The sequence below is a fragment of the Typopeltis vanoorti genome, chromosome 18 (assembly GCF_054136105.1).
Source record: "Typopeltis vanoorti isolate ZY-2024b chromosome 18, IOZ_Tvanoo_1.0, whole genome shotgun sequence".
Classification (NCBI taxonomy): Eukaryota; Metazoa; Arthropoda; class Arachnida; order Uropygi; family Thelyphonidae; genus Typopeltis; species Typopeltis vanoorti.
In genome coordinates, this window is record NC_143566.1 from 83,327,143 (window position 1) to 83,352,793 (window position 25,651).

At 35.4% G+C, this 25,651-nt stretch overlaps 1 protein-coding gene across 2 annotated transcripts in view; it reads right to left on the reverse strand.

Annotated features, from left to right (window-relative positions):
* The window catches only part of LOC150096867 (terminal nucleotidyltransferase 4B-like), a 239,884-nt gene that overhangs the window by 141,734 nt on the left and 72,499 nt on the right, over positions 1–25,651 (reverse strand). The window lies entirely within an intron of this gene.

The following is a 25,651-nucleotide window of genomic DNA, read 5'->3' on the forward strand; positions in this document are numbered from 1 at the left end:
TATGTTCACAGATGCCGTATGGTTACTCCAATGCTCAGTGATGTCCCATTTCCATCCTTTCTATGTGTCCAAAATATTTTAACTTTCTTCTGTCAATATCCTTAAGGAGCCTTAAAGTTCTACTGATCTTTTCTAACACCCATTCATTTGTACACCTTTCAGTATATGCTATCCTCAACAGCCTTCTGTAACACCACATCTCAACAGCAGATATCCGTTTCTTATCTGACTTCTTTAGGTTCCAAGTCTCACATTCATAAGTCACTGTTGGAAAAATAACTGCATCCAAAATCCTCAACTATGTTTCCATGAAGATAGATCCATCCTTCCAGATTTTAGACAGGTCTCTGACTGTTTGTTTTAGTCATTCCTAACCTTTTTTCTGATGTTTTCTGAACAGCAATTCTTCACATTAATAATAGGTACTCAAACTTGCTGACTTCCTCAATTCTTTCTCCATTAAGGTACACTTGTTTCTCAAGAGCTTCTCTGTTTGTATTTCGTTTGAGAACCATAATCTTTGTCTTGCTAGGATTGAGTTGAAGTCCTCTGTTATTACTGATCTTGTTAACTTTGTCAAGAATGTCCTGGTTCTTCCATGTCATTACAAAGGAGTACTGAATCATCAGCATACCTCAGATTACTGATCAATCTACCTCCTATCCTAATTCCTGTCCTGAGCTCATCCAATGCTTCACGCATGATGTCCTCTGCATATATACTAAACAAGTGAGGAGAAAGTAAACATCCTTGCCTAACTCCTTTTCCAACTTGAAGCCAGTCAGTCAATCCAACACTTGTTCTTACTGTGGCTTCTTGCTCCCTATACAAGTTGGCTACCAACCTGATAGTGTGTTGAGGAAAACCAATTCTTTTACTTCCCACAGTTTCACATACTCAACACAGTCAAAAGTTTTTTTAGAGTAGTCTAAGAAACACATTACCAGAAGGAGTCTGAATTCTTTATATTTTTCTATGATCTGATCTCTGGTGCCCTTACCTTTCCTAAAACCTGCTTGTTCCTCAGACATCTCTGCCTCAACTTTAAACTCAATCCTATTTAGCATGACCTCCAATAAAATTTTGCTCGCTTGAGATATTAAACTAATAGTTCTATAATTCTTGCACACCTTCATATCACCTTTCTTATGTAGTGGTATGAAAACCGACTTCTTCCAGTCTCCAAGCCATGATCCTGTCTCCCATATCTTTGTAATCAATCTATGAAACACTCTTATCCCACAATCCTCTGTGGCCTTACATCTGCACCTGGGACCTCATTGTTGTTAAGCTGCTTAACTGCTCTTTGAACTTCATGCCTAAGAGGAGGAGGTTCCAAATCAAAATTTTCCTGGTGAGAGGGTCCACATTTTATTTATCCACTCTGCTGAACAATTCCTTACAGTATTCTTTCCATCTGTTTTTGATTTCCAACTCTTCTGTTAGTAATGCTCCATTCCCGTCTTTGATGACATCCAATTTAGGCTTAAACTTGTACTTTAAGCCACGAACTAAATAAAACATCCTTTTATAATTGTGCCTCCTCATCTGGAACTATTTCTTCACGTTTATTAGTATAGAAATGTGACTTATGCAACCCATGCTACAAAATTCTAGTCAACTTGACTGTATGAATCCATTTTTACTAATACAAAAGTTTTAAGAGTACATAGCATATTAGCGCTCATCTTAATTGGTCCAATGCAATTCTTTGTCCTGCTTGATGGCTCTTCTGACTTCTCTATGTAATCTCTTGTATTGTTCAGTCCCTGTGTCTCTGTTTTTCCAACTACCTTCTTTTGATTAGTTCCCATGGTGAATCTGATATTCATGGGTCTCTTGGTCTTTTTATCAGGCCGAGATGCTTCTTTGCTATATTATCACCTTAACTCCTTCCCAAAGCATTTCTGATGAGTTCTCCTCATTGGTTTCCAAAACATTGTCCAACCGAGTTGATATTTCTTCTGTGAATCCACTAGGAATTACTCTAACATCCAATCTGGTGAGATGCGACTGACTTGGAAGTTTTCGGAGTCTTAGTCTTACTTTGGCTCTTACTAGCTGACGGTCTGTACCACAATCTGCTCCAAGACAAGTATGCACATCAGAGATGCTTGTTTTCCACCGCTGGAGAGCCAAGCCAGGATGTAATCAATTCATTACCTTGACCTATCAATGTTAGATGTCCAAGTATAGGTCTGTCATGGATGTTTCTGGAAGCAGGTATTGGAAATAACTAATGTGTTAGCATGGGCAAATTCCAACAGTCTTTCACCACAGGTGTTACGTTCACCCAGACCAAACATGCCACACTCTGACCTGACTCTCATACTCTTTCCCACTTTTGCATTTAAGCCCCCTAAGATGTAAAGTATGTCTCTCCTTGGTAGGCAGTCCAAAATAGTTTGTAAGTTATCATAGAATTCCTCACTCTCTTCTTCAGGCCTATCCGCATAGGTTGCATAAACTACCACAATTAATACATTGGTAGGCCGAGCCTTAAGTCGAATAGAAATTATCCTATCATTAATGGGGTTATAACCAAGAAGGCTTCTTGCCTGAGCTGTCTTTAGTATCACACCATGATGTTTTGAGTCACCATCAAAGTAAATAACTAGTTTACCATCCAGTGTTTTGAAGTGACCTTCTCCATTCCATCTGGTCTCTGTAATTCCCAGGATGTCAATTTTATACATATCCATCTCTTTACAGGCAATCTCAAGAGAATCCATCTGTAGACCTCGAACATTCCATGTGCCAATGTCAAATTCCCCTTCTAAGGTTAATCTTATACTTTCTGTGTTGCTCATTCACAGTATCACTGACTTTTGATGGAAATTGTAATATACTTCTCGAACAGGACCCTCTGCCTAAGAACTGAATGCGGCTCTGATTATTCTGCGTGACAATCTATGCAGCATGAAATGTGTTATAAGGCACAACTATATTAGCATTTTGGAGTGAAGTCACTGCAAGAAGAAAGTGGTAGGGTTGCAGAGGCCCTTTCCACATAAGATGAAACAGCAAAATAGGAAAGATTGACCCCTAGCCCTTGAATACTCTAATAGCACTGGGGGGGAAAGAACAAGAAGAAAAGAAAAAAAGGGGAGGGACCAGTCTACAGATAATATAACAGATGTACATTACATTAAGTAAGGCATGGTCCAGCATCAGGTACCTCGGTATCCCATGCCCATACTCAATAAAGTGAGCCCTTAAGGAAAAAGGAACGTGTGATGGCAAGAAGTTTGGGAAACCTGATCTAACACATAAGGCAAGCTTTTAGTCAAGAAAGCTAAATACATTAATACAATCATATTTCTAAAAAGATACCAAATTCAGTTGGGTCTAATGTCATGTGACTTATGCAACCCATGCTACAAAATTCAAGTCAACTTGACTGTATGAATCCATTTTTACTAATATGAAAGTTTTAAGAGTACATAGAACATTAGCGCTCATCTTAATTGGTCCAATGCAATTAATTGCAGGATAACTTGAACTCTCAGGAGGAACCCTGCAACCCCTAGAGAGCATGTGCCCTGGGTGGCGGATAGGGGAGCCCACCATATGCGTGTGTTTATGGTAGGGTGGTCCTAATATACTGAATAAGGACTCGCGGGCCAACAGGGCAATCATCTTGATTGTAAGGGAAGTGGCATTCCAATAGACCCCTAGCTGGATCTATCCCCCTTTTCTTCTACTTTGAGGAAGATCCACTTACTTTAATCTTTCGTATAAGCCCTTATCAGCCAACTCTTTTTATTTTATGACCCTTATGCTATTAGACTACTCGAGGGCCATGGGGTCTTTTTATTTCTGGCCTTACAACTATGCCCTCTCTATAAACCTTATAATTCTTCTATAATATACTCTCCCCCCCCCCTTCAATATACCCTATTTCTCCTATAAGTTTAAATTTGGAAGAAGGCTAGTTCAGAAGCCTTAAGGTAGCAGCCCTACCACTGAACTATTCCATCGTCAGGCTAGTCCCCTGACATGGAGAACATAATTCTACTTGTAAGCTGACAGAAAAAGATAATCGGATTGAATCTATGGGAAACGACCCTGGAATGGAAAAGGTAAAACAAAAATGGAAACGACAAAATATAATACACATAGCAAACTGGAATGTAAGAAGAATAGCATATAAAGAAATAGAATTAGACCAACTATTAAATGAAAGAAATTTTAAAATAGCAGTAATCACTGAAACAAAAAAGAAATATTAGAACCGAAAATTTTAATGTGATATACAGTGGAGTCGACAGAGACCAAAGAGCACAAGCAGGAGTCATGATTTGGATTCATAACTCCCTTTCAAAACACTTAAAACATTATAAATTATGGAATGAAAGAATAATGGAAGCTAGAATAAAAATAGATACAGACTATTAAACAATAATTGGTTTATATGCCCCAGAAGAAGGAAGAGAACAGGATAACATTGATTTTTATAATCAGCTACAAAGCATATATAATAAAATAAATAAAAAATATTACATAATTTTAGCAGGAGACTTAAATGCAAGAATTGGAAACACGAAAATTAATAATATAGGAATACATGAAAAACATACTCTAAACAGGAATGGTAAAAAATTGATTGACTTTGTAGTTTATAATAACCTAAAAATAATGAATTCCTTCTATAAACATAAAGACATATGTTAGAGTTCACAGAGGATATGAAATAAGCAGTGACCACTTACTTGTTAAAATAAAATTAAGACTATCACCTAAATGGCTACAAGTAACAAGAACAGAAAGAAAATTTGAAATGTTTGTTTATAAAACTGGACTATTGAATGACACAAATGTACAATGGCTATATGAACAAAGAATTAATCAATATCTAGATAAAACAAAATGAAGAAATAGAATGGCTTAATATAAAAATGATACTAAATGCAGAAGCAAATGAAAGCTCAGGAAAGACCAAAAAATTCAATGAAAGGAAAAAACTGAAAATCTGGGATGATACAATCAAAGAAATAATCAAAAAGAAAAAAGAAGCCTATCACAAATGGTTAAGCAGTAAAAGTGTAGAAGATGAAATAGAACATAAAAGTATAAGAGCCATTGCTAAAAGAGAAGTCAGAAAAAGAAAGAGAATCATGGAACAAATTTGTTTCTAATTTAGAACATGATTTATATAAAATAAGACCCAATGTATATAAGATTTTGAAACACTTAAATGTAGACACCAAAGAATGCATAAAATTAAACACCGAATTGTGGACAGACAAATATTTTAAAAAAGACAACTGGCAAACAATTAACGAAAATGAAAAGGAAATAACTAAAGAAGAATTAGAAATCAGTCTAAAAGAAAAAAGAAATGGAAAATCACCTAGAGAAGATAAGCTAGGTTCAGAACTATATAAATACGCAGGAACAAGATTCAAAGAAACTCTTATGATTTTTAAATAAAATTTATTCAACTGGTATCCCCAATAGAATGGAAAAAAGCAATTATGATTCCTATCTTTCAAAAAAGGTAATAGAGATAACCCTAAAAACTATTGAGGTATCAGTATACTAAATTCCTGTTACAAAATATATAGCAGAATCTTAAATAGCAAACTAATGAAATATTCCGAAAACTTTATTTTAGAAGTACAGAATGGATTTAGAAAAGGACGATCATGTATAGAACAAGAAGAAAAGAAAAAAGAGGAAGGACCAGTCTACAGATAATATAACAGATGTATATTACATTAAGTAAGGCATGGTCCAGCATCAGGTACCTCGGTTTGCCATACCCGTACTTAATAAAGTGAGTCCTTGAGGAAAAAGGAAAGTGTGATGGCAAAAAGTTTGTCTGGCCTTTTGCCTAAAATTAATAATAGAGAAAAGAAGAGAATACAATTTAGAAACACATAATGCATTTATTGACTTTGAAAAAAGCATTTGACAAAGTTAAAAGAAAGACATATCAAATAATATCCTAAAAGCTATCACAAGTATATATGAAAATAATCAAATACAAATAAGATTAAATCACGGCTATCATATATGAGAGAGATAAACCAAGGGGTCCGACAGGGATGTCCCCTCTCAGCAACTCTTTTTAATATCTACTTAAATGAAATAATAATAAAATGGAATAAAAATTTACATCAAGGAATTAAACTTTCTCCTACAGTGAACTTAAACACTCTCCTTTTTGCCAATGACCAAATAATAATTACAAATTCTGAAGATAACTTACAGAAAGCTATTTTAGATAGATCTAAATGAGATAGCCAAAGACTATGGTTTGATAATATTAACAGAAAAATCAAAAACCATGGCCTTTAAAGGAAAGATCCAGCAAGAACTAAAATAGTAATAGATAATAAGATCTTAGAACAGGTGAATTCATTTAACTACCCAGGATGTATGGATCACGTATGAAAATGAAAAAGATATAAACGTAAAAATTGCAAAATATTTAAAAATAACAGGTGTAATTAACTCTATATTTAAACCAAACCTAGTTCAAACCAGACTAAAAGTATACAATACAATTAGCCCTACCAGTCTTAATGTATGGAAGCAAAATCTGGACAATAAAACAAAAAAGACAAAGATTAATAACAGCAGAAATGAAGTTTATGAGAAAAACTGCAAAGTATACCCTATTTGACCACAAAAGAAACGAAGAAATTATGAAAGAATTAAACCAAGAACCAGTAATAGAAAAAATTAAAAAATATAAACATAAATGGATGGACCACGTTCAAAGAATGAAAACAGAAAGATTACCAAAACAAGCCATTAGGAAAAAGAAAACCAGGATATCCTCTTAAACGATTACTTCTAAGGCCAGAACAAGCCATAGGCCCAAATCCTTGATACGCATGATGATGATGATGATAACTTTGAATACTTTAATTTATTACTTAATTGTAACCAAATCTGCTTAGAGTGGGAGACAATGTATTTTAAAATATATTAGAAAACAATAATAAAGAAGAATGTTCTATTTGGTTGGTATATTTGAATAACTCAAAGATGTAAATATGTGAACCATCATTTATAAGCCATGTGAAAATGGGAAATGAATTAATAATTAACATTTGTGATATGTGTTTCCTATAAGTTGCTGGATAGAGTGGATAGCATACGATCCTATAAAGCCTAGACATGAATAAGTGAATTTATGATGACATAATTAAAAAAAATGAGTCAGAAAGAGATTTGTTTGCAAAGTATAAATAACTAACCAACAATAAACAGCCACTATATACATTTAGTAATTCAGTTAAAAACTATAGGGAGAAGCTAATCCAATGAACTAATAATGTTGATCAGTCAATTCACTTAGGTGTGGCAGGAATACATGTAGTTTGATGGAGCAGCAAATTATCTCTTAAAATTTGTTGTGTATGTATATTCTGCTACGTTTTCTAAGAATTTTCTTTTGTTTACAGACTCCTTATATATTTTATGCAATAATAGGATACATAATATCCTATCATTATCGGAATCATCCACACTTTCGGGAATCCTACATTTATTAGTTATATTTTTATTATTTTTTAATGTAGTGTCAGTGGCTTTTCCATTTTATCAATAATAGATCTCACACATGCTAGTATTTTGTTGTAGATCAACAACTTCTTATAATACATAGAAGTATTCATTTTTTTTCAGGAACAAATTTTTAATACATCTTCATGTTGGAGGCTTAATGGATATTTTTACAACACTTAAAAAGAATTAAAATAGACTTTAATGCTTCCTATATTTCGTCCTAGTCACTAGGACATCTACGGGGATTACAAAAAATTAATGTAACATATGCACAAATAACAAACAATACTATGCCCAACCACGTGGGTGACACTAAAGTCCTATCTAGGTACTAGACACTAAACTCCTCCCCCATTCCCCTTCCTTCTCGTCAACAAGAATTTAAAAATGCCATCACCATACCCTACATCCGTGGCACATCTGAAAAAATAGCCAAGATACTAAAACAATACAATCTACACACAGCATACAAGCCCCACCGCAAACTGGCTACCCTTATCCGTTCTACGAAAGATCAGCTCCCTCCTCTCTCTCTGCCTGGAGTTTACAAAGTACCCTGTTCCTGTAAGCTGGTGTACTTTGGACAGACAGGCAGATCAGCATCCATCCGTCTAGAGGAACACAAGTCTTACATCTTCAAACACAACTATGGCCATTCAGGCTTGGCTGACCATGTTTTGGACACCACCCACAGAGTATCATGGAAGAAAACCACCATGCTCTCCACCACAGCAAATTCAAGAAAGAGAGACTTTTCTTAGAAGCAGCAGCAGCTCTCAAAAACCAACCAAATCTCAATAAATATGGGTGCATTAAGCTTCCGAAGATTTGGGAAACACTCATCACCAGAGTTCCCACCTTACATTCCAGGCCACCTACTACTGCCCTTAGAGGGCGCTCTACCTAGATAGGACTTTAGTGTCACCCACGTGGTTGGGCTTAGTATTGTTTGTTATTTGTGCATATGTTACATTAATTTTTTGTAATCCCCGTAGATGTCCTAGTGACTAGGACGAAATATAGGAAGCATTAAAGTCTATTTTAATTCTTTTTAAGTGTTGTAAAAATATCCATTAAGCCTCCAACATGATGTCCTCACAGCACTTAAGCCTCTACGCACGTATTTTAATACATCTGTTGTTTCCAAAGAGTAGAATAAAAATGTTTCTATACCATTAAAAAAACTTTTCAACCTCAACAGATGCTATACTGCACAAACAAAAACAAAACAAAACAAGTAGCTATGTTTATCGCTAAATACAGTAAACAGACATTTAACATCTATGTACTACGTTTAGGAACAATTAGTGTAATTAGAGACAACTCAAATGAAACACATCCTCTTGTCAAAAAGAAACCGAACTTTTCAAAAATAGAACTAGTGGCACCACCTGTTGTATCTTTTTGTTGTCGAAAGTGGCAACCTTCATTAGTGTTATGTCAACTGTTTATGACATTTGTTTCATTAGAAGCAGAGTTATAGTGCTAAGAGTGATGGTGTGTTTTGATGTACGGTCGGAAAATGAGTTTTAAACAGAGAGCTGCGATTGACTTTCGTGTTAAACTTGGTAAAAGTTTTACTGAAATGCATCAAAAAGCATATGGTTATGAATGCTTATCCCATACTCAAGTTTACGAGTGGTTTAAGTGATTTCAAAGTTGTTGTGTGATGACTGAGGACAACAAAAAGCCAGGCAGTCCAAAAACTGGACTGAGTGACGTTAACATCCAAAAAGTTCTTGATTTCATCAAAGGAAACCCAAAATCGTCCATGAGATTGATTGAAGATGAATTGGGGATTCCAAACTCAACTGTGCACAATATTTTGACCGAGAGTTTGGGCCTTCGTAAACTGAATTCGTGATTTGTTCCCCACAAGTTGACCGATGACCGAAACGATCTTTACTAGTGACGAAAAGATGTGTTATGAGCATGAGCCTGAAACAAAGAGCCAGAGTGGAGACACCAGAAGAAGGGCATCTGGAAAAAAAGGATCTTGGAGAAGTCAAAAGTAAAGACAATGCTGATTTGTTTCTACGAGTCCAAGGGCATTATACACAAAGAATTCGTTCAGGCTGGCTAAATGGTGAATGGTGAGTTTCATCTCGAAGTTTTGAAACGATTGAGTGAGAATTTGTCATGTACGCCATGAATATTGTGATGACCAACCGTTCGGCAAAACACACTGTCACTCTTGGCACCATAACTCGGCTTCTAATGAAAAAATGTCATAAACAGTTGACAACTCTAATGAAGGTTGCTGCTTTCGACAACAAAAAGATACAACAGGTGGCACCACTAGTTCCTTCTCTTTTCGAAAAGTTCGGTTTCTTTTTGGACAGAGGTTGTACTTAATGGAAAAACACTCTACTCCCGCAGACTATGCTGCACACATGTAAACAGAACAGATTTATTGCAACAATAAACATAGCAGCTAACTAAAGACATTTGTCCTAACATCCTCTTTCAAATTTTCAGTTCCAGAAAATGTGTAACAGCTGTTTATAAGATATCTGATATCATCCAAATACTTAACAAATGCTAATTTTAGAAAAGAAAATTCTACTGATGAGGTGAAATTAACATGCCATATCTTTAACCACATCAGATATAATTCTTGTAGATAAATTTATACAGTGGTATTATACGACCGTCAGATTTTAGAGAAAGCGACATATACTAGAATATTAATTAAAAACTTGAATACTTCCTATATTTCAGAAATGTTACATTACCATCTTCAGGGATCACAAAATTATGATATGTGCATGCAGGCACTAACACTAAGCAAATGTGGCTAAAGAAACCAATTGAAGTTGGATCCTAGATTCCTAAAGGTGCCCCTCTAGTGGTGTAAATTGGGTGGTATTGGCTGTTGGGTTGATGTTCTTAGAACACAAGCTTCCCAAATTTGGGAAGTTTTTCAGAGTTGAAGTTGATTCAAGGAATAATCTCTCATATTTAAACTTGCTGCAGTGTAGTAAAGTGGCTTTTTTCCACAGTATTTTGTGGTGGATGTCCAAAGCATGGTCAGCAAGTCCAGATTGGCTGTATAGTGGAACTGGATATGGTCCTTATGTTCAGATATCCTGATATTAGCTGTCCTGCCTGTTTGGCTATAGTAAGAGTTTGCAACTGCAAGGCACGTGGTATACTCCAGGCAGGTCTAGAGGAAATGGCTGGTCTTTAGTGAAGCAAATAAGAGATGCCAATTTTTTATATGGTTTGTAACAGGTTGTGAGGTCATTTTTTTTTTTAGGATTTTTGTCAGCTTTTCAGAAGTACCTGGGTATAAGGAATGGTGACAGATTTAGAGTAATCTCTGTTATGAAGTGGGATGGGAGTGGTGGTTAATTGGTTTTAACATTTTTTGGATTTTATGGGGATTGTTGCTTGTGGGGCAAAGTTTAAACTCGGCTCCACATAAACCCACTGTCTGGCTATACTATGTAGATGATGTGTTCACTACTTGGCCACATGGTTTGGATACACTCCACAATTTCTCAACATACTTAAACAATCAACACACCAGGAGCCAGACAGAGGAAAACAACACAGTTTCCCTTTCCTACACACTCTGATTACATGCCAGTCTGATGGATCCCTGGCTTTCTCTGTTTACAGAAAACCTACACATACATTCACAAGAAATCACCACCCCCACCTCCAACAATATAGGATTATAAAAACCCTATACAGGGCAAAATTAATCAGTTCAGATAACAATGCCCTAACTACTGAACTTAACCATATTATTAACACCTTCATAGCCAATGGCTATAATCCCCCCCATAAAATATTAAAACCAATTAACCACAACCCCCTCCCCTTCATAACAGAGATTACTCTAAATCTATCAACCATTTCTTATATTCGGGGTTATATTATTTCTTATTTTCAGTACTTCTGAAAAGCTAACAAAAATCCTAAAAACATATGACCTCACAACCTGTTACAAACCATATAAAAAATTGGCATCTCTTATCTGCTCCATCAAAGATCAGCCACTTCCCCTAGACCTACCTGTAGTATACCAGGTCTCTTGCAGTTGCAAATTGTCTTACTACTGCCAAACAGGCAGGACAGCTAATATCAGGATATCTGAATACAAGGACTATATCCAGTTCCACCAATACAGCCACTCAGGACTTGCTGACCATGCTTTGGACACCCACCACAAAATATGATGGAAGAAAGCCACTTTACTACATTGCAGCAAGTATAAATATGAGATTATTCCTGGAATCAGCCTCAGCTGAAAAACTTTCCAAATCTCACCAAATTTGGGTATATGAGACGGTCCCAAATTTGAGAAGCTTGTGTTCTAAGAACATCAACCCAAGAGCCAATAAAATTCAATTTAGCCCACTATAGGGCATCTTTAGGACTCTAGGACTGACTTCAGTTGCATTCTTCAGCCACATTTGCTTAGTGTTAATGCCTGCATGCACATATCTAATGGTAATGTAACATTACTGAAATATAGGAAGTATTAATTAAAGTTTTTAATTAATATTCTAGTATATGTTGTCTTTCCCTAAAATCTGACAGTCACATCAGATATAGCACTAATGATATCATTTTGAATTGTGGAAGAAGTTCCTTGAAATACAGTGGAATTCTTTAAATGACTGTCTAAAAGAGGATCATACTTACAGAGCACATTTAAAAATTCTATATACTTTCCTCGATTAGCTGAATCTTCAGATTCATTATGACCTCTGAAAGGAAGCTCTTGCTCAGTCAAAGAGCATTTAGCATCAATTCATCTTTTTAAAAATTTGTTTTTTTTTTACCTGTTCATTATGATAGGTAACTTCAAATTTTCTGTTTGTCAATGAGAGTGTCAATTCTTTGTTTTCCAAACATTTTAAGATCTAAATATGACTGAACATGTGATAGGAAGCAATCATGTTTTTGCACTACTGTTAAATGATTAAGGTTGGAATATCCATGCTTATTCCAAACGCTTTTCTCTCTCTCTGAAGAATAAGAAACAAGGCCAGTCTTGATCACACTTCACATCCAGTAATCCATTATACTGCATTGTATTTTGAAACAGAGAAGTGTCTCATGTACTCAGTTTTTGCATCTTTGTGCTTGCTCAGCAAATTTGGAAGAGGAGAATGAAGCTTACCTCTTTCGACTAGTCATACAATTTTCCACAAAAGTTCTGGAGAAAATGGGACATTCATTAGATCGGAAACATTGTTTCTCCATTGTAAATGTGAGCAAAAAAGTTACAAATTTATCAAAAATTTGTCTATATATATAAAAACTTGCCTACCATGTCAGTTGACCCTTCATGCATGCAAACAAAACAGATGAAACTCAAAAAACAAAAACAGTAACTCATGACAAAAGACAATGTCCAGTTGGATTGGTTGACACAATAACCGATAGCCACTGATTTCTAGATGCTATTGCATCAGTGCTCACCCTCCCTTGCTTTCTGTGTGGTTTAAAACTACTGGAACCCTAAGAATTTGAGTCACTGTGCCATCTGTACATCACAGGGCTCAAAGAAGTATTTCGAACACACATCTGGGCTACTAACACAATGAAGTCGAAAAGTCCTCTTCATGAAGCATTAGTATAGTGTGTTTAATTTTAGGAATCATGCGAAGCCAGGAAACAATTAGGGGAGTCTTTAATAGGAATAAATGCAGAAATATAATATCGGTGATATTGATATTCCATGGATGTGCACCACACATCTAGCACACCTGGAATATTCATCCTTGATATATATATATATATATATATATATATATATATATATAGAGAGAGAGAGAGAGAGAGATTACAGCTAGTAAATCAGTACTAACATTACAACTACTTAGTATCCCATAATGCAAAGCACACATCCTTTCAGATGTGTATAATGTTATACATTATAGAAAGGGCCACTACCTAGAATTAGTTTCAAACTTTATTGAGGTCTCATCAGTGGGAAGCAGAACCAGATGAGATACCAAGGATGAAGTAATGCATAAGTCATATTTTCATAAAAAGTTAAAAACTTCATGCAGTTTGAGTTTGACTAGATCTACCAAAGCATAAGCCAGAACAGTAAAATTTACATTCCTCTAGAGTAGTACTGGCATTCTACCAGAATGACATGTGGTAAGGCAAATGTTACATTGTTCTCTCTCTTTCTCACACACACACACAGAGAGAGGGAGGGGAGAGAGGAATGGTTTGTATAGATTTCATGCAGCTGGTATAAATAACATATTTTTGGTAGCAGTTAAAGGGCATGCAGTTCAGCAGTATAGTTACTGCATTCAAGTGCAATTTGATTTGAGACAAGGTAGTTAGGAAAAGCAACATAATCCGAGGTTTCAGATCTCAAACCATTGGTATAGCCATGAAATCAGAGCACTCTGCTCTGCATGCATTAACAGCTACATGAAAACTAATGATGGAGTGCAAACCAGTTATGGAGAAAGACATGTTCAATGCAGGTAATGTTCTCAACATTCATGTCAAAAGCTAGCATCTCTTTAACATGTATACCAAATGCACAAAAATCAATCTGATGTGTGTGATATTGAACATCTCAATGTAGGAAAAAAAAAACACAAAAAAACTAGTTCATGCAGTATTTTTAGGAGTTACTGCATACATTATGTGATAATTGTTTCTGGCAAAGGAATAAGGCAGGTTCATTTGTTTCAGTATAATGACTTTGAATGGGTGATATGCAAAATGCACTAGCAGCTATTCTTATATACATGATGAACAGATCTAACCATTGAAGGACAGTCTATGCTGCAGAAAGACAAGATATGGAACTATACTCAGTATTAGTGCAAAATAAGAGTAAAGCAAGGAACACTGATCAGCATCCCATTCTGTATAGAACAGCGTGAAGTATATTCAATGTTCTCTTACACTTTTCACTTACTTGCAGAAGAATGTGTGCAAGGAATGCAAGCTTTGTCAAAAATTGATCCTAAGAACTTGGGCTCCGTTCCTATAGGGACAATAGTTTATCTCATCCTTAACTCTGGATCTGGCGAAGAGTGTGTACTGAACCCATGAACTGTGAAATCAATTTACAGAGCACTGCCTACAGCAGGAGGAAGTTGTTAAGTCAGAGTTTACTTTGACAGCAAAGAGTATCACATTTAACAGAGAAATTTGGGGGATATACTCTTTCTTGGCAATATGGCTAGATAATATCCCCCCCCAATCGCTAACTTTTACATGGAAGCTTTTGAGCAAAGGGCTCTTGACTCTGCCACTCTAAAATCTACAATATGGCTTAGATACGTTGACGATGTGTTCGCTATCTGGCCACATGGGCGACAAACACTAAACACATCCCTTAGCCACCTGAACAAACAACATGAATGCATACAATTTACCATTGAAATTGAAAATCAGAATTCGCTCCCGTTCCTAGACACACATGTCACGCGTCTCCCCTTAGGCAGTCTATCCTTCACGGTCTACTAAAAACTAACACACACGGGTCAATACATACATGCTAATTCATACAACCATCCATCACAAAAATATGGAGTCATTAACACCCTTAAAACCAGGGCCACAATTTGCTCTAACCAGCAAGCCCCGAAGCAAGAACTAAAAATCATCAGCGACAAATTCATAAATAATGGCTATAACAAAAATACTCCATAAATCATCAACAAATAAGAATCTAGATTACAGTAAAACCATAGCCATCCCATACATTAAAGGGTTATCGGAAAAAATCAACAGAATCCTACACCGTTATAACCTCAATGCCACCTACTAAACTTAAAACCATATTCAACTCCTCTAAGGATCCCTCCTCCCCTTGGCACATCCTGGAGTCTATTGCATCCGCTGCACCTGTAACTTACCGTACATTGGTGAAACAGTACATATATATATATATGTACACACATATATTATATATATATGTATGTATGTACACACACACACACACACACACACACACACACACACACACACACACACACACACACACACACACACACACACACACACAGACTTGTTGTGCCCAACGTAATTCTACAACCAACAGATAATATTAATAATAGGACTCTAGCGTTGATGTATATTCTATTTTTTTTTCCACACTAGCGGTCAGGCCAACAATTATTGTAACGGTTGGTCAGTAACTTTAACAAACCAGATAGACTGTAGTGTAGCTTGTTCTCTGTATATAGTGCATATGCTCCAGAAGATGACCTTGATATAAAGGTCTAAAAGTCGAATGTAGAGTTTAGTTATATTAAACTAAAGTTTTACTCAAACATGGTAGTTGTCCCCATAATTTTCAAAAATGTACCCTTTCCTCGGTTTCTAAGTTTTTTTAATAGTCTCAAACAATTTGTTACTTTCATATTTTTTTCTATACTCTTAACTTAGGTTACATTTTTCTCTGTATTGTCCAATGATACATGCTGATTTACTTGCTAAGAACTTTTGATATGACATTTTTTTACACTACAGCCAGTTTTAACTTCCTGAGCTTACACTGAAATTTTGACTTTTCTATCCTTCAAAGAATTTCATCACATTCCCCATTTAATGGATCAGTCTATGCTTTTGTCATATTTTTGTTTTTTAAAAAAAGGAGCCTAGCAATTTTTAACTCATTTTTAGGCTACTCTTAACACACAATACGTATGAAACTAATAAAACTTTATTTGAAAAATATTTGAAATAAATGATCATCCCTGATCACAAATAAGGATTATCTTTTATCCTATAAAAATGAGACTTTCCCAAATTTGAGAATCAGTTATCAATAGTCTCTCCCTCTCTGCCACCACCACCGGTCAACCACACAAATTTTATCACATTTCACATACATCTTATCTATTACAACACCTCAATATGCTAGCATATAGCTCATAGCATTTTTTTAAAAAATTCATTATGGATGAAAAGGTAGTTTTAGATTGAAATATGTCAAATAAACTTTTATTAATTTTATATTTATACATATTATGTCTAAGATGCAATAGAAATCTTCACTATGTCACATGCACCTAAGAAAACTTTTTTTTTTTTTTTTTTTACAATATGATAATCATGAAAACTAGGTAATTACCTCTTACTTAAAGTTCCCTACATAATCTTGTACTCTGAAACCACACCCACCCACACAGTACTATCCATAACATAGTAAGATTTTTGTTATTTGTTGTATTTTCTTTTTTCATATGAATTTATGCATATCTTTATGTTTGTACAAGATGCGAGTAATGACCAGTCCACATCCTGAAAACATATCAAGTAAGCATATACAGTTATTATTAGCTTGCTCTTTCCTCTGGGTCAGTTTCCAAAACATTTCTTGTTCTACTATTTAGCACATCCAACGAAAACTAATTTTTTCTTTATTTCAGATGTTTTTGCTAACAATCCAAAAATTTCTTCTATTTCTTTCAGGAGCATAAAACACAAATAAGTTTCATTGTCTGTTTAATTTTTCATTTTGAAACTTGCCCACATAACTACTTCATATTGGCTGCCTTTCAACTTAATCTTGATTGTACTGAATACATTCATCATCAAATTCCTGCCATGTAGCCTCAAGAGGTGGTAGAGATATGATAGTACTACATGAAAAAATTACATCATTACTAACTTCCTATCTACAATTTTTCTCCAAATTAGTCTGTTACTTGTCAAGACTCCAATATTATCAGATCTTATAGAGGGGTACGCCAAGAGTATTTGCCACCCGGGTGCAAACTTTTATCGGCTGTCCCTAATACTGCATTGTATAATCCAAATTAAATATTAGCTACATAAAATGCCACCCGGGTGCAGTGCACCCTCTGGTTGGTGCAGCCCTGATCTTATATTTCAATCATCTAAGGAACCTTGTACAGCATCAATCCACCTATATCTTGATCTTCCTCTGGGTCATTTTCCTGCAATCCTAGCAGAGAACATTTGTTTTGCTAATCTTTCCTTGCCTATTCTGTTTAAGTGACCAGATCACCTTAGATTAGCTCTGTTAACGCATTCCTGGATGCTGACAATGTCAAGTTCTTTCCTAATATACTCAATTTTTAATATGATACTGCCATTGATGCCATCTGTTCACACCTATAATCTTTCTCAGGACTCTCATATCTGCAGTCTCTAGTCTTTGGTCAAGTGTTTTACTTCTGACCCAGCTCTCAGATCCATAAGTTAAAACTGGTTTGAACAATGTCTTGTATACAGCTAATTTAGTGTTCCAACTAATTTCTCTCTTATTCCATATGAATTTATTCAATCGACTTCCTACCATACCAGTTTTGTTGATTCTGTTGTCTATTTCTATATTTAATTTACTATCTTCAGTAAAAATCATGCCTAAATAGCTGAAATGTTTTACTTGTTCCACAGGTTCTCCATTCACAACACAGTTTACATTTTCGATGATTCTGCCTATTTTCATTGTCTTTGTCTTTTTATTGCTGACCTTCATACCATATCTATTACAACAGCTATTCAATTTAGTCAGAGAATCTTGCAGACTTGTAGCAGATTTATTTAGAAGTATAACATCGTCTGCATAAAGCAAAGAGCTGACATTAACATCTCCAATTTTGATATCATGTTTAATACCACTTTCCTTCATAATGTGATCCATATAGATAACGAATAACAGAGGGGATAATGTACATCCTTGTCTCACACCAGATTTAACATTAAACCATCTTCCTGTACTTCCTTCAATTCTAACTGCTGACTTACAACTGAAATAAAGACGAAATATTGCTTGATCCACTGTATCCAAAACTTAAATATAGATCTTTGTTATATTCCCATGCTTTCTCAACTAGTTGTCGTAAAGTGAAAATCTGATCCTGACAGCCTCTATTTGGTCTGAATCCAGCTTGTTCTTCCACAATTCTTCTCAACCCAATTCTCAAGTATACTTGCATAAATTTTGCCAGGAACACTCAGTAGGGAAATACCTCTGTAATTCTCACATTCAGTTTTATTTCCCTTTTTATATATGGGTACTATGACAGCTCTACTCCAATCATCGGAAATTTGTCCCTCTGTCCAGACTTTCTGAACTATGCAGTGCAGCCACTGTAAGACTCTTATACCACCATATGTCAGCATTTCTGGTCGAATATCATCTACTCCTGCCGCCTTTCCACATTTCAAGCCTTTGATGGCTTTTTCTACTTCAAGTATGGATATATATTCCTGACTGCATGCCTGGTCAGTGTTTTTTATCACTGTGCTATCACATTTTGTTTCATTTAGCAATTTTTCAAAGTAATCACTCCATACTTCAAGGATATCTTTTTCTCCCGTTTTCATGTCACCTTTATCATCTCTAACTCCTTTTACAGCACTCTTTCCTCCATTTCTAAGCTTCTTAAGCAACCTCCAAAATATTTTGTCACCTTCTTGATATTTATTTTCTATGTTCTTGCCAAAGTCCTCCCATGACTTTTGTTTAGCTAGTTTTACACACTGTTTAGCTTTCTTACATTTGTCTCTGTATTCTCTCAGAGCAAAAGCGGACTTATTTGCCAGGAACTTTTGATATGCCTTCTTGTTTTCCTTCACTGCCTCTTTAACTTCCCGTGTCCACTGTGGAGTTCTGATTTTTCTATCCTTGCAGCCAACCTCAACACATGCCTCTCTGGCTGAATCAATCAGTGTTTTCTTCAGGGCTTGCCACTGAATCTCCAAGGTTCGGTTGCTGTTCTCAAACTCTTTCATTTTTTCTTCAATACTCTTTGTGTATTTTAGTTTACAGTTCACATCTGAGAGCTGTTCAAATTTTATTCTCATTAAAACTTTCTCACATGTTATTCTTTTCAATATGAAATTAAATTTTATCCTGCTCAAGACTAAATAGTGATCACTTCCAATTTCAAATCCTCTGTACACTCTGGTGTCCTGCACCAGGGAGAAAACACCACTATCAACAATAACAGTCAATGAGACTTTTCTCATTCCTTGCCTCTTCTTTCCATGTGAATTTGTGCACATTTTTATGTTGGATCATTGTGTTAGTAATAACCAGTCCATGTCCTGAGCAGAAATCCAACAGGTGTTTGCCATTATTATTTGCTTTGCTCTTTTCTCCAAATTTTCCCAAAATATTTTTGTATGTCTGACAATCATTTTCTACTCTGCTATTTAGATTCTCAACAAGAACCAACTTTTCCTTTTTCATTGTGTCAGTTGCTTTTCTAAAGCATCAAAAAATTCCTCCACTTGTATCTTAGTAGAACCTTCTGTGGGACCATAGGCACAAATAAGCCTCACTGTTCAGTTCCTCATTCTCATATTTGCTCACATCACTCTACTTGAGACTGCCTGCCATTCAAGAAGATTAGCCTCGTATTTAGTGTTGAATACTATGGCTACTCCTTCTTTTCCTTGATTGTCATTGCCTGAATATAACATTTTGTATTCATTGCTCAGAAAGATCTTACCAGTTTTTGTTTCAGTCACCCCTATTATGTCAATCTGGTACTTATCTAATTCCTTAGCTAGTTCCATTTCTTTGCCATTCAGGCTTCTTATGTTGATAGTACCGATCTTTAACTCTGGTGATGTTGAGTTGGGGTATGTTTTCAGATTTGTTCCAGTAGCTGACTTTTCTGGTTAAGACCCCTGTTGTGTTCGCCCTGGCAAAAACAACAGGGGTCTTGTTTAACCGGGCGATCCCCAGCCTGCATCAAATTTTGTCACGTTGTACCATCATTTTGTATTTTGGTTTAAGCCAATAAGAATACAATTTGGTCTGCTAAATCCCAAATTGTCGGTCAATCCTCGTTCGTTCAGTATCCAGGTAGATACCCAACAGGGTGCACCATGAGCAGGTGAGGATTAGACATTAGGTCAGAAGTCCTGGTGGGTTCTCCGCATTCCTTTTAAGGCTAAGTGGAGATCTCCTCTCAGCTTTCACCCTTAAGCACCCCTGTACTGAATACTAATCCATAATAGTGTTTCATGGAATAATCAATCCCATGAGTGAAAAAAAATAAAGTAATTCAATGAACTTACTAATATTTTGCTGGTTTTCTATCCAGCATCGTCATAGCACAAATTATAACTGCAACAAGCACTATACTAAATCATTAGAAATAATCTAAATTACAACTAATCCAGTACTGGTGTCCTAATATGGTGCCATGCATGGGCTGAATAACCATAGTTAATTATGAGAAGTCATGCTATCTGGTTTCAGAATTACTGTATCCCAGAACTTTGGCAAATGAACGCAGCTATACGAGTTGAAGTGCTTCAAGCAGATGACAATTTTAAAAATAGTCTCCCAGACCTATAGTGACTTCCTCCATTTAATTATATATAAAGAAGTATTATAGGAGTACTAGTGTCCTGACTTGCCATATCAATAATCAGATGTAATTTTTGTGTTCTTCAAGGCAGATGTTAACTGATCTACCAGTCTGTCTAAGCCAAATTACAGGCACAATGAAGTTTATACACTACAGGATGTGTGTGCAAGAGGATGAAGGAAGCTAGTTAAATGAGTGGTTTAAAAGTGGCATGGAGATTATATATGTAGAGAACTTTAGCTGGCATTTCTAATCTACCCTTAATAGGGATGGGAATAGTTTTGTTGTGATCCTGTGTGTTGGTTGCAAGAGGGACAGGGATGCATGTAGTATTTTACGCATTTTGTATGGACTGTTGCCATTGGCTAAAAACGTGTTGTGAAGGTCCTGAGCTCAGTTTCAAGGGCTATCATTTGAACAAATAGCCCTGGCTCCACAAGTAAGTGTTTTGAGGATGCCATATTTTTGAGATGAGTGATGGTGTTAATGGTATAAAAAATTACTTGAACGTATATGTGGAATTACATAAATGGAAAAGGATATTAGGGAGTCATGCCACTAGTGTATCTAGAAAGGGGGGGAAACAATTATTACATTCTTTTTCTATCTTGAAGTTGAATTTAGGATGCTGGCTACTGAGATGCATTACATGTAGTGAATTTTTAATAAAGAGAGTTGCCTTGAGGAGGGGGGGGGGAGAGCAATTTAGTTAAATGGTTGGTCAGTTTGTAAGTAGGGTTGTCTGTGCTGTCAGCTATTCGTTGAAAGAGGTTATTAGGTTTGTGAATTTTGGTGACCCCATATATCCTAGGTGGTTTGAAATGAAAAAGTTTAAGCTTTTTGGTAATCTCCTTGGGCCAAGATGCAACATTTTTTTAAATAAGTTATATATCAATTTCTTTTGAGATTTGGTAGAATCCCAAGCTGTATTCTAATAAGTAGAGGAGTCCATAATAACTGTAACATTTCTTTTATGCACTTCATAATTTTTTTGTTCCTTAAACCTTTTGAAGTCAAACCACCCAAGATATAAAGTGGTCCCCAAAGTTCATAAACCCAGTAACTCATCCTTCATCCAATAGTTAACATAAACATCCTCACATACAAACTGGCCAAACATTCAGGCAATGCTCCTCTTTTATTAGAAATTTGCTGCACTTTAATAAAAAATTTAACATCGATAGATTTTGACATCATGGTCAGTTTTGACCTTAAGCCATATTTCCCTTCTGATATAACTGAATGATTCAAATTTGCCATTTATTCCAGTTATTTCTTATGAAAAGGAAAAATATATAAACAACTGGATGGAACTGCTATGAATTCTCTTTTATCCACTCCTTCTGCTAGCCAACTTCTACACTCCATGTTACATGTGAATATAGCATATTCCATGCTACACTCAAACTATTGGTTTGTGGGCTAGTTTGATGATCTGTTTTCTATATGACCTCATGATCCAGGCACACAGCAGCAGCAGCCAGGCCCTTTCCAATATTAATAATACAGGAATACCTCAATTATCGCGATTCTCGATTTATCGCGGTTTATAATTTGATACCAAAATTCCAATTATTGCGCTCCAAATTCGAATTATCGCGGCCGCGAGATGTAGCCCACTACATATGCAACCAGTTCGAGTCGCTACTCTCCAGGTATCGCTCTCTTGTAGCGCTTTGTTTTTATCCGACGGGGCCTTCTCACCATTTACCACTAACTATCCACCCTTGCCTAAAGTACATGTGGATATTTATTTCTCTTGTTATTTACCCCTACAATGAATGCTAAAAGAAATAAGGATGATTTCAAGTCTACAGCTATCAAGAAGAAATGTAGAGTGATCAGCTTAAAAGATAAGTTGCATATGATAAATAAGTATGAAGCAGGCATAACCAAAGCCAAAATTGCAAGAGAGTATGGTCTAAATGAATCAACTGTTCGCCATATTTTAGACCACGCTGCAAACTATAAGCAACTAGGATAAAGTGCATTGACTTCATCTGTGTCCCAAACTACGAGGAACAGAAGCCATCTTATGATTGAAATGGAAACGCTATTGTCAGCGTGGATAGAGGATTGTAACCAAAAGAGAATTCCTCTTAGTCAAATTACTATAAAAACAAAAGCATGGAATTTGTTTGAAACTTTAAAAAGAAACCAATTAGAAAGCGAAAATGAATCGGCATCAGTAGTGGAAGAAACTTTCTCTGCAAGCTCAGGGTGGTTTGATCAGTTCAAAAAGTGATCGAGCATTCATAGTGTTCATGTACAAGGTGAAATTGCAAGCGCCGATGAAAAAGCAGCAGCTAGTTTTCCTGGTGAATTGCAACAGATCAATGAAGAAGGAAATTATACCGATGATCAGATATTTAATGCTGTTGAAACAGGCTTATTATGGAAAAAAATGCCTGCTAAAACATTTAAAGCAAAAAAATGAACAATCACAGCCTGGCTACAAGGTTTCGAAGGAGCGTGTAACACTTTTACTATGTGGCAATGCTTCTGGAGATTACAAGATGAAGCCTCTCTTTATTTATCGTTCACAAAATCCTCGCCCGCTTAGAAGTTTAGATAAAAATTTTCTCCCTGTTCATTGGAGATTCAACAGAAAAGCTTGGATGACAAAAACTATTTTTGAGGATTGGTTTAAAAACTGTTTTTGTCCTGAAGCTGAAAGGTACAAGTCATTAAATCTCGATTTTAAAATCTTGTTGATATTAGATAATGCACCTAGTCATCTAACAGCACTGAATGATTTGTGCGAAAATGTAAAAGTTATTTATTTACCACCTAATACCACTTCCATCATCCAGCCAATGGATCAAGGTGTAATCACATCCTTTAAGGCATATTACCTATGAAGAACTTTTTCACAAGCAATAGAAAAGACTACAGGAGATGAAGCTATGACTTTGACAGAATTCTGGAAGGCATTCAATATCAAAAATTGCATTGAGAATGTCATTGAGTTATGTCATTGGTAACCTGTGTTATCAATGACATAACTGAGCTTGGCTTCGATCTAGGACTAAAAGAAATTGAAAAAGGTGATGTTCAGGACATTTAATTCAGTCACATGATAAGGAGCTGGATGATGAAGACTTTATTAACCTCGAGAGAGAACGTGCTTACGATGCTCAAATTGATGATAATGATGAACAAATTGACTTGGCACCAAAGGAATTTACCCTCAAAGAAATGGACGAAATGTTTAGAATTGCTGAAAATTTTAAAGAAAAAATCTTGAACGGCGATCCTAATCTTGAGCGATCACTGCAAGTTTATTGGGAAAATGAAAATTCCATCCGTTACTACCGAGTTTTATATGAAGAAAAAATTCCACCAGACAACTCTACACCAATTTTTATCCAAGAAAGAATAATTCTATGTACTTCTCATATATAAATAAAGATTAAAGAATAATCTTGTTTTTCTTAATGAACCTTCATCTTTTATTTAACACATTTAACACATTTCTTTTTTTACTTGATATATAAAATTTAATTAATAGATTTGAAAAATCCTTGGCATTGATCACCCATTTTACACGCATTATTTATCCTGATTATCGCGGTATTTTTCATGGCAACAATAACCACGATAATCGAGGTATTCCTGTATATAGATTAAAACTTGATATATAAAATTTAATTAATAGATTTGAAAAATCCTTGGCATTGATCATCCATTTTACACGCATTATTTATCCTGATTATCGCAGATTTGATTATTGCGGTATTTTTTGTGGCAACAATAACCGCGATAATCGAGGTATTCCTGTATATAGATTAAACAGCAGTGGACCAATGACTGATCCCTGGTGCACACCACTGGTCACCTAAAATTTGTCACATTCACCACTTTCTAATACCAGACCATTAGTAACCACTTATCCAAGCCAATAGTTGATATTTCAATCCTATACTCTCCAGTTTCTACAACAGCATTTTATGCGGTATCCTAACAAACAGCTCAGTAAAAAAGCCCAACAAGTTGACTTCTGAACTAGTTTCAAACCAATTAATTTAGTTCCTTTAGAATTTTCTATGTCTTCTGCATGACAAGGTATCATTGTTCAAATGTCTTGGTGTATATCAAGTGTAAATCTCACATTGTGTCAATGTGAGATTTCACTTCCTACATCTTTACATTATATAATGAAATTAATTGATCATTTGTTCCCTTGCCATATTTAAAAGACAATCTCCTATTAAAAACATTGAACAAAAGTCACACACTACCAGGATCCCATTCATCACATTTGGAAGTCTCATGTACGTAGGTAACATATCGGATCTCTATTATGCTGGTCTAATATGTGAGATGATTCATGTGAGTTATCCACGCTATAATGTAGTTTATAAAAATAGCTTGTTATAAATTCTCAAAAGCTTTTAGTGACCATTTCTCTAGTTATTAACTTTCTGAAAAGACTATTAGTTATAATATAGGGAAACACAAGTTTATTTTTCTAATAAAATGAGTAAAATTCTGTAATCGTAGTTCTCAATTGACCTTGTAATTTTTCTTCAAATAAAGCAAGCAAATCTGCCATAACAGGCTTCTAAAAAATCAAGTGATCTTATCAAAATTATCCTGAATATAATTATTACTGAATAATTTTTCTATAACTTTGCATATGAAATAATTTGCAAAATTACAGCCAAAAGATATCATTCTCAGTGGGATTCACTGAAGATTATCAAAAGTTGATTGACTAACCCTAAGATTCAAACAAGCAAACATTGTTAGCTGAAGAGTATGTTATCTGATCAGCAAATCAGGTTTAAAAAAAATACAAATTTATCTTCAATCCTGGAATAAGCTCT